Below are 8031 nucleotides of genomic sequence, written 5' to 3'. Positions count from 1 at the left end.
ACCAAGGCAAAATAATGCAGCTTACCGATGCTACAGAGACAGTATGTTACCTGAAAGTAGTGTTCATAGCTATGAAGGTTAGATATCCAGAATAAGGGAGCAAGGGGAAACCTAATGTCACATGAACTGATGCCATCATTACTGAAATGACACCCCTCAAGGAAGAGCAGTTGGGCAAGTGTTTATGAACTCTCTCTGCGAGCACAAAGCAGAGACTGTTGCTACTTTTGTCAAGTGGGTAAATGATGCCTTTGGAAATGTCATGGTGTAGGAGTCAAATAGAAAGAATTGTTCCACTGGACAATATGTTCGCTTACACAAATTATAATACTGGAAGCATGAAATATAAAAGTAGTAAAGAAAATATAAGCATTCCTTTCCACATTAAAGATGTCAAAAATGTTCTATTTTACTATGCTGTATTGTAAATGCACTGTTAAAATAGGTCTTCCTTAAAGCAACAGTACTTTTGACTCATCAGTAAAATCTAGAAATCATCTGATTGTAGGCCCTACCCCATGTAGATAGCATTTACAATTCTGTAGGTAATAAAAACATGTTGCTTTAATTATTTTCCCCCATTGTTTTTGAGAAATTTACACAAAATAAAATTTTCTGACCATAAAGTCAGGGAGTCCTGTGTTTTTCAAATTTGCTTGTCTTGTCTAGTAGCAGCAAATCCATGCTAGAACCTCACTACTAGAACATTGCTAAACCTCAGAAAATAAAAAATGTGATGATTTTTTTTTTCATTTGGCTTCAACTCAGCTTTAAAAAATGAATGATTTTTGTGTCTGTAATCTTAGAAATGCAACAATTTTTGTGCAAATAGTATTAGTTAGCCATCAAACTGCTTGTTTCTGAGAAACTGTGGATGAAGTTGCAGAAGTTATTTAATAAAACATGAAGACTTTGTGCCTTCTGAGTATGAAAGACTGAAGGAGTGGTTTCCCCAAGCCCACGTAGTAGAGTTTTATCAGGCTCCAGTGGGAAAGAGGACCTCGTATTCTCAAAAGGATGTTTGGCAATGTTTATTTTCCATTTAAAAATGGCAAGGCAGCTCAATAAAAGGGATTACAATTGAATACTATAAGAGAAACAACATCAAAAATAAAAATTGCTCCTCTGAGTTGAGCCAAGTTATTGAGTGGTTACTCACAAGTGTTTCAAAAATGACTACGTTGAAAGGCTATCCAATGGTAGAGTGTGCCAGATGCCTCCTGTAAGATGCTGAGCACCCACAACTCCTATGGAATTCATGGGAATTTAGGTCACTTAGCATCTTAACCAGATCAGGCAAATGGTATCCCACATCCAATTTCTATGTGAATTTTCTATACTATAAGTTCTATGTTAAGCACAACAATCATTTTATCTACATTGTCATTCTTGTGCCAGAAAAAAAGGGCTTTAACTTTGAGTTGAGTGTCTTACCCTCATTCCTATACATTAATGCTCACTGTGCTATGTCAGTCTGCTCGACAGATAAAGGGAAAGAAATGGGGCAAAGATAAAGGAAGATGGAAATATTTCAAGACTAGCCCATGTAGTGTAAATCAGCTTGTGTAACTTCTCTGGGTCACACGAAAACCTCACGCTCACATTTAATTTGCCCATCCTGAAGTATTTTTCCTAGTAATGCCAAATACCATAATGCTCTCTGTCAGTGATTTGAAATTATTGTATAAGCTACATATCGGGTACACTATTGTTAATGAAATGCACACAAGATGATGAACAACTTCCTTTTCCTGCTGGAGCCCAGCTGCAACCAGGCCCTGTATCCTTGATGCTGTAAATCAGGCCTTTGTACTCCGGGAGGATTCAATCAGCTGCAGGTGTGGGCCCGCCAAGGCCCGTCTGGGATTAGGTAGCAGCATTTGATATGAGATCCCAAACAGCACCAGCAATCCACACACCACATGTGGCCAGTCTTTGGAGAAAGCAAAGGAAAAACGCTGATGAAATGTGGCACAGGACCATGGAATGCAATTTCAAACTTCCACATCTGCAGGAAAGAGAGAATGAAAGTTCCTAATTTTACAATAATGATGTCATTGAGAATACATGATGGTGGAAATGATGTGCCAAGGTTTTCATAGATTTAACCATTTAGGATGCTGCTAACTGAGGGTTGAGTTTGTTTGTGACATTGCAGTTCTAAATGCAAAACAAGAGCAGTTGCCATCGCTCAAATGTTGTGTGTATGTATACACATGTCCACACAAAACTCACACCTATCAAGTTGACATTTTGTACAAATTCACTAACTGAAAACATCGCTACATCTATTTCAGTGCATATTCCTTTAAAAAAAGAGATGTAATTTGGACAAAGCAGTACCTCACACTCAATAAGGAAAAAGCATTTACACTCAGCAAGAAAAGAAAACTAAGAGTTGTTCTGCTTTCGCCTTCCGCCTCCCCCCAGTGTTAAGAGCTGTGAAGAATTTGCTTCTTTACATTTGTCCATGGTATTTAGGGATGAAGAAATATTAAAACAGTCTGGTTTTGTTATTACTGTAAATATAAAATACATTGAAAAGAGCATGCACTTGATTTTTTTAAAATCTGTTTTCCATTAGCTTATCTTGATAGCTGAAGTTAATCACTATTTTTGACCATATATGATTTAGATATGTCATTAATTCATGTACAATCCATCTGAATAATGATTGTGGTTTTCTGCTTTACAAATTCATCTACTTCACTGCGAAACCAAGAGAGTCAAATTCCATGCAACATCTGGTTTCCATTTTATGTAATTGCTATTTTTAGAGTTATAATCATGTGTTATTGTAAGGACCATGGTGTCAATCACTCAGCTAATGGGGAAAATTCAATGCCTAAATACCTGGGAGAACAAGAAGCTGACTGAAACAGGTGCATTTAGACACTTGGTTTTAAGTATAATTCTAGTCTCCCAATTAAAATAAATCATTTTAAGAAGAAACTATATTCTTTCCATTCCTTCTAGGAACCAAAAGTTTAATACAAGGGTGTCACGCTATGTATCTGGGCTAGTGCCCATTGGTTTCAGTAGGAGCAGGATCAGCTCTTATATATAAGCTCCAGTACCATTAACTTAATGCATCTGCTAATCTTGAAGGTTAGCTTTTAGGAGCTATTGTATGAAGTAGCCCCCATTCATGAAGACTAGTTGCAGATTTTAGTAAAAGGAAAAGAGTAAACTTTAGCTTCTTCTTAAACAATAAGGTGTGCACACATGGCTAATTCTCCACACCTATAAAGAAGACACAGACCAAAACAGGATAGCTGTTCATGGGAAGAACTGCAACAATTCATATGTACCAGAGAAATGTACAAAAATAATTCAAATAAAACTGTACGGGAAACATCTCGAGTAATTAACAGCTTTAACTTGTACTTTAAATAGATGTGGACTATTGTAAAGTATTCAGCAAGTACTATGAGAACTTAATCACAGGATACACTGGCATACAGAATTTCACCCAGAGGCTCTACTAATAAACAAATGTGTTCTTCTCTGCCCACTTTCATTTTTAAACTATATTCATACAAACTTTCAGGGCAACCAAATGATGATGAGCAATATGATATTGAGCACTATGCTAACAAGGTCTGGACAGCAAAATCTCAAAACAAATTATACATATCACGCATCTCTACCTCTTAGAAATAGAGAGCTAATGATCCTTAGGAAGCTCACAAGGACTAGTATGGAGGTCCTTGTTAACAGAGCCCTTAAAAGGAGAAACTGAGATTTTTCTTAAAAAGTAGACATTTCAACCCCATCTCCTGGCAAGTATAGCCTTGAAAACAAACCAGTGTAAACCAGTTTCTTGGAATGAAAAGAACAAGCCACTGGTTTTCACTACTGCAGTAGAAGACTAGTAGGGAAATTCCTAAAGATACACACAGACATACATACTTAATGTCAGTTAAGTGCACCTCAAATTTCAGTTTCCTTACCCTTCCCAAACTCCTCACGCTGGTCTTAAACATAGTGGTGTGATGATGTGGATAGGAATAAATTACATTTAGGGAAGCAGGGTTAGGAATTGGAATTCTTTTCACAGCAGGACCTAAAATGCTCAGGCTGGCTCTGCTCATTAACATTTTTCATCCCCCACTGAAGATGGGACTGAGATGGCTGTTGCTCACTCAGCAGCTGCCAAGCCAAAAGTTGTGCCTCGTTTTGCCATGGTTGCAACAAGCACATCCCCTCTTGTATCTCCCGCCAGTGCAGAGTTTAAGTATTACATTTTCTCTGGTGACATTCCCACAAAGTAATTGTGTGTGCATGTGCAGTCTTAGCTAAGTAGAGTGTGATCAGATCCTTTTCCAGCATGGATAACTGCCTTTGTGCCAGGATAAGTACATAGCTGCCTTTACTCCTCTGTCATTTTATGTCATTGACACAAAGTAACTGTGTGTGTGAGTACATGTTTGTGTGGGGGTCCTATAATAGTTGTGCAGGGTGCCTCCACAGGGAATTAAATAAGCTAAACAAGGCTATCTGCCAAAGTTGTGTCATGGGAAGGTGATTGAGAACCCTGTGCTACTGTTGTATCAAGCACATCAAATGCCATGTATCATTCTGAACGCGCACAGTCAAACCGGTGAGTTTACTCTGGTCAGAATACATTGAGGTGAAAGTCAAGCATGTGACTGTCTGTAGACAATGGAAATGGCCAAAAAGGAACTAGTTTTAAATTTGAGTGCTGGACTCTTTTTAGTGTATTTGTCCATTTCTGTTATTTAGTCAGCAAAGCTAATAAGTAAATAGAATATAACACTGTTATTAAAGTGAACATTGCATAGGAAAGAGCCCATCCAAAAGCCATGTTGCCAACTCTCACAATTTTCTCAAAAGCTCAATGATATTTGGTGGTTTTTAAAGTTTCCATTCCTGGAGTCAGGTGATAATGTGAAAATCTCAGATTTTTTTTAAACATGTTTCTCGCTCTCATAGTTGCAGAGAAAAGCCTGAAAACATGAGCTGAAAAGGCTCAAAAGCCAGAAGGCAATTCAGAAGAACTCCAGATTTATTATTTTTTTAAAATTTCATTATGGGAGGAGGGAGCCTGACTCATAATGTTTGAATGGTCAGGGTTGGCAACACTGCGGACATTACCTGAAGAAGCTCTAGATATAGTATAATATATATTTCATTTGAAGTATTGTTTCCTACCCTCTTGAATGGATAGATAAAATATCAAGGGCCATCATTTCAAAGGGGCCTCATCAAGACCCGAACATTTGTGCCTTTAATCTGCAATTACCTGCAGCTACAAATCACATTAAGATATCTAATTGCAGTACCATAATTGGAGTGTGCAAAACTAGATGGGAATGATGGACATAACTTTATTTTTTAAGTTTGCTAAATATATTTTGAAGGTAAACAAACTTCCCCTTGTAGAACCTAGACAGACAGATCCATCCTCATTCCTAAATGAATTGTGTAAATCAACCCCTTATTCAGGAAGGGAATTAAGCTACTCAACTAGTCTCACCTATTCACATACTTAAAATTTAGGCAGGCGCTTAATTCCTTTCCTGAGTCAGTGTTGATTTTCTCAATTAATTTAGGAATGAGGATGGGTCTGTCTCTCTCCTCTGTGAATTTGGAGGCTCAATATTCAAGAGTAAGCCACAGAAGATCACCTTCCGCTCACGTGAACAGATAAATTCTACTCCTACATTATGCAAATTCTAATGCAGCTTTTTAATATAGGCTTTTGAACTGACATGGATTTTCCTTTGTATAATAAAACAAATATCAGAGTAAAGCAGGTAACAAAAATGAGTCTGTATAGCGGGGGGAGGGGAGGAATTCCTAATGGTGAGACTTATTAGCCCGTGGAATAGCTTCCCAAGGGAAGTGGTGGAAGCCCCACCAAGGAAACCACTGACAACAAGACAAAACAAACCTCTTAAGAACCAATACACTGTAGGGTGATTCTAGATGGGCAGTGGAATTGATATGATGACCTCTTAGGTCATTTCCATATTCATTTTCTATGAAGCTATGTCAGGTAATGAATGAATAGACTCAGTGTAAAAAATAGCTAGCTTAGGAGGATTTTAAAAGTAAACGAGTGGAACACAGTTTGAAATAGTCATGTTTTCCTCTCAGAGCAGGCCAATGTAAATATTATTTCACATGTTATCAAGTAATTCTAAAACTAAACATACTCACCCTAACAATGGTTATGATCAAAATTTAACAATGTTCTTTTGAAAGTTCTCAGTACATAAAACTTAAATGTAGACTAAAGGTATAGATGACTAAAAGTTTGGAGTTGGGTGCTTCTTGCTCATTGGGGCAAAGGAGCTTTTGTTTGCTTTTAATATTGCATTCAATTTATTTTATGCTTTCCCCTCAGGTTCAGTTCTCAATGTGTTACAAATGGTCATCGTTAGGTTTCAGGGTTAGAAAATGTCCCCAGTATAGGCAGTTCCAAGAAGCCACTATGTAAACAGGTATAACTCCAGTTAAGTCCATAGCATTATAACTACTTACACCAGGGCTGAATTTCGTTTAATAACTTATGTGTAAGATGCTGCCCATCCAATAGCTGTCCCTATTCCTTATTCCCACTTAAGTATCTTTAACCACCAGGCTACAAACCTATTCTGCCAGTTTCCAGTTTAGGGATCTATTTCTAGAGTAATGTTATTGGTTTCACAGTATCTTTACCATTTTTGTTACAATATTTACATTGTGGTCATATTTATCTTGTTCTGTTCCAACAGGGGAAGAGAATTTGCTAATAAAGGAATCATCATTTGAAGGGATATTGAAATGTATGAGCAACTCTTCTGAGAAGCTGCATGCCCATTGACTTCAGTGCTGAGGGTGATCAGCACCTTGCAGCACCAGACCCTACATTCCAAAGTAGAAGAGCACATGGCTCTGGTGTTGTGATTCTTCCCCTTTCTTCTACTTTTACTTGTGGTATTTGCTGGTTTTCCTCACTTCCCAGCTTTTGGAGTCATATTAGTAGGTGAGGATCTCAGCTTTTGTTTATAAAAATATAAATGTTTTTAGTTCTGTTGAGAAAACCTTGAAAATGCAAACTCTAATGGCTCAAAAACCAGAAGGCAAATAAGAACTCCAAATTATTACTGTTGGTTTTTTCAAGTCCATGGTTTTTAAACCAACATCATGATTTTTTGAGCCCTAATACAATTTTTCAATGCTTGTAGTTGACAATACCATGGTTCGTTCCGGTGAGTTAAAAGGCAGCAGTCTCTAGGGATGCAGAAAGATAGGTTTAATAGGAAGATTAAAATCTTGCCTTATTTCACAACATGTCAAAATGCAAAAAGAGCAATCAACAACCTAGGCCTGTTGAATGGAGGTTATCTAAGGGCCACCTGCCTAGCAGATCAAGGCAACAAGCCTCTAAAGCATTGCTGAGTATGCTGATTTTTGCACTTATTTGCCTTCCATGGGGTTTTACTCCACTGTAAGCTTAACATATGCACCTGCATAATTGAAAACAATCCAACTGTAAGTGCTACTCATGCAAAAAAAAGATACAAAACAAAACAAAAAAAGACAGAGAATTTCATAGGATCGGCACTAGACCAGTAAAAATAGCTGATGAACTTTGCCAGCTGTTGAAAACTGTCTGTGGGATCAGTTCCTTTGTTCTTCTCTAATAATAGTTTTAGTTTATGTTTCTTTTTTTCCTTCTTTTTCTTTTACTTTTACTGTTTTCATTTTGCTTTGATGTTGAAAACAGCCACAGCTGCATTACAAAAATAATTGCTCCCACTTTCATATACAAGTTCATGCACTGGGAGGCAACATTCTGCACACACACACACACAAATTTTGTGCATAATCTGATGGTGACCGTCTATGACCAAACAAGAAAAATAGGACCTCGCTCTCTCTCAAAATAAAACAAAACAAAAAAACAAAGAATCCTCTGGCCAGTTTATAGAGGGATCTTTTAATAACAACCAACAACAACCTCTTGACATTTATATAGTTAGTGCATTCCCCTTTCAATTCCCTGCATAAATATGAATT

The 8031-nt window shown here is 37.3% G+C and overlaps 1 long non-coding RNA gene across 2 annotated transcripts in view; it reads right to left on the bottom strand.

Moving 5' to 3' along the window:
- Window positions 1-382: 382 nt before the first annotated feature.
- Window positions 383-8031, bottom strand: part of LOC122459211 — a 227551-nt gene continuing 219902 nt past the window's right edge. For both annotated transcript variants that reach the window (XR_006279734.1, XR_006279735.1), the window contains exon 5: window positions 383-1933. This is a non-coding gene — a long non-coding RNA (uncharacterized LOC122459211). The remainder of the gene's footprint in view (window positions 1934-8031) is intronic.

This window comes from Dermochelys coriacea, chromosome 3 (genome assembly GCF_009764565.3).
Source record: "Dermochelys coriacea isolate rDerCor1 chromosome 3, rDerCor1.pri.v4, whole genome shotgun sequence".
Taxonomy (NCBI): Eukaryota; Metazoa; Chordata; order Testudines; family Dermochelyidae; genus Dermochelys; species Dermochelys coriacea.
This window is presented reverse-complemented; position numbering and strand designations above follow the sequence as displayed.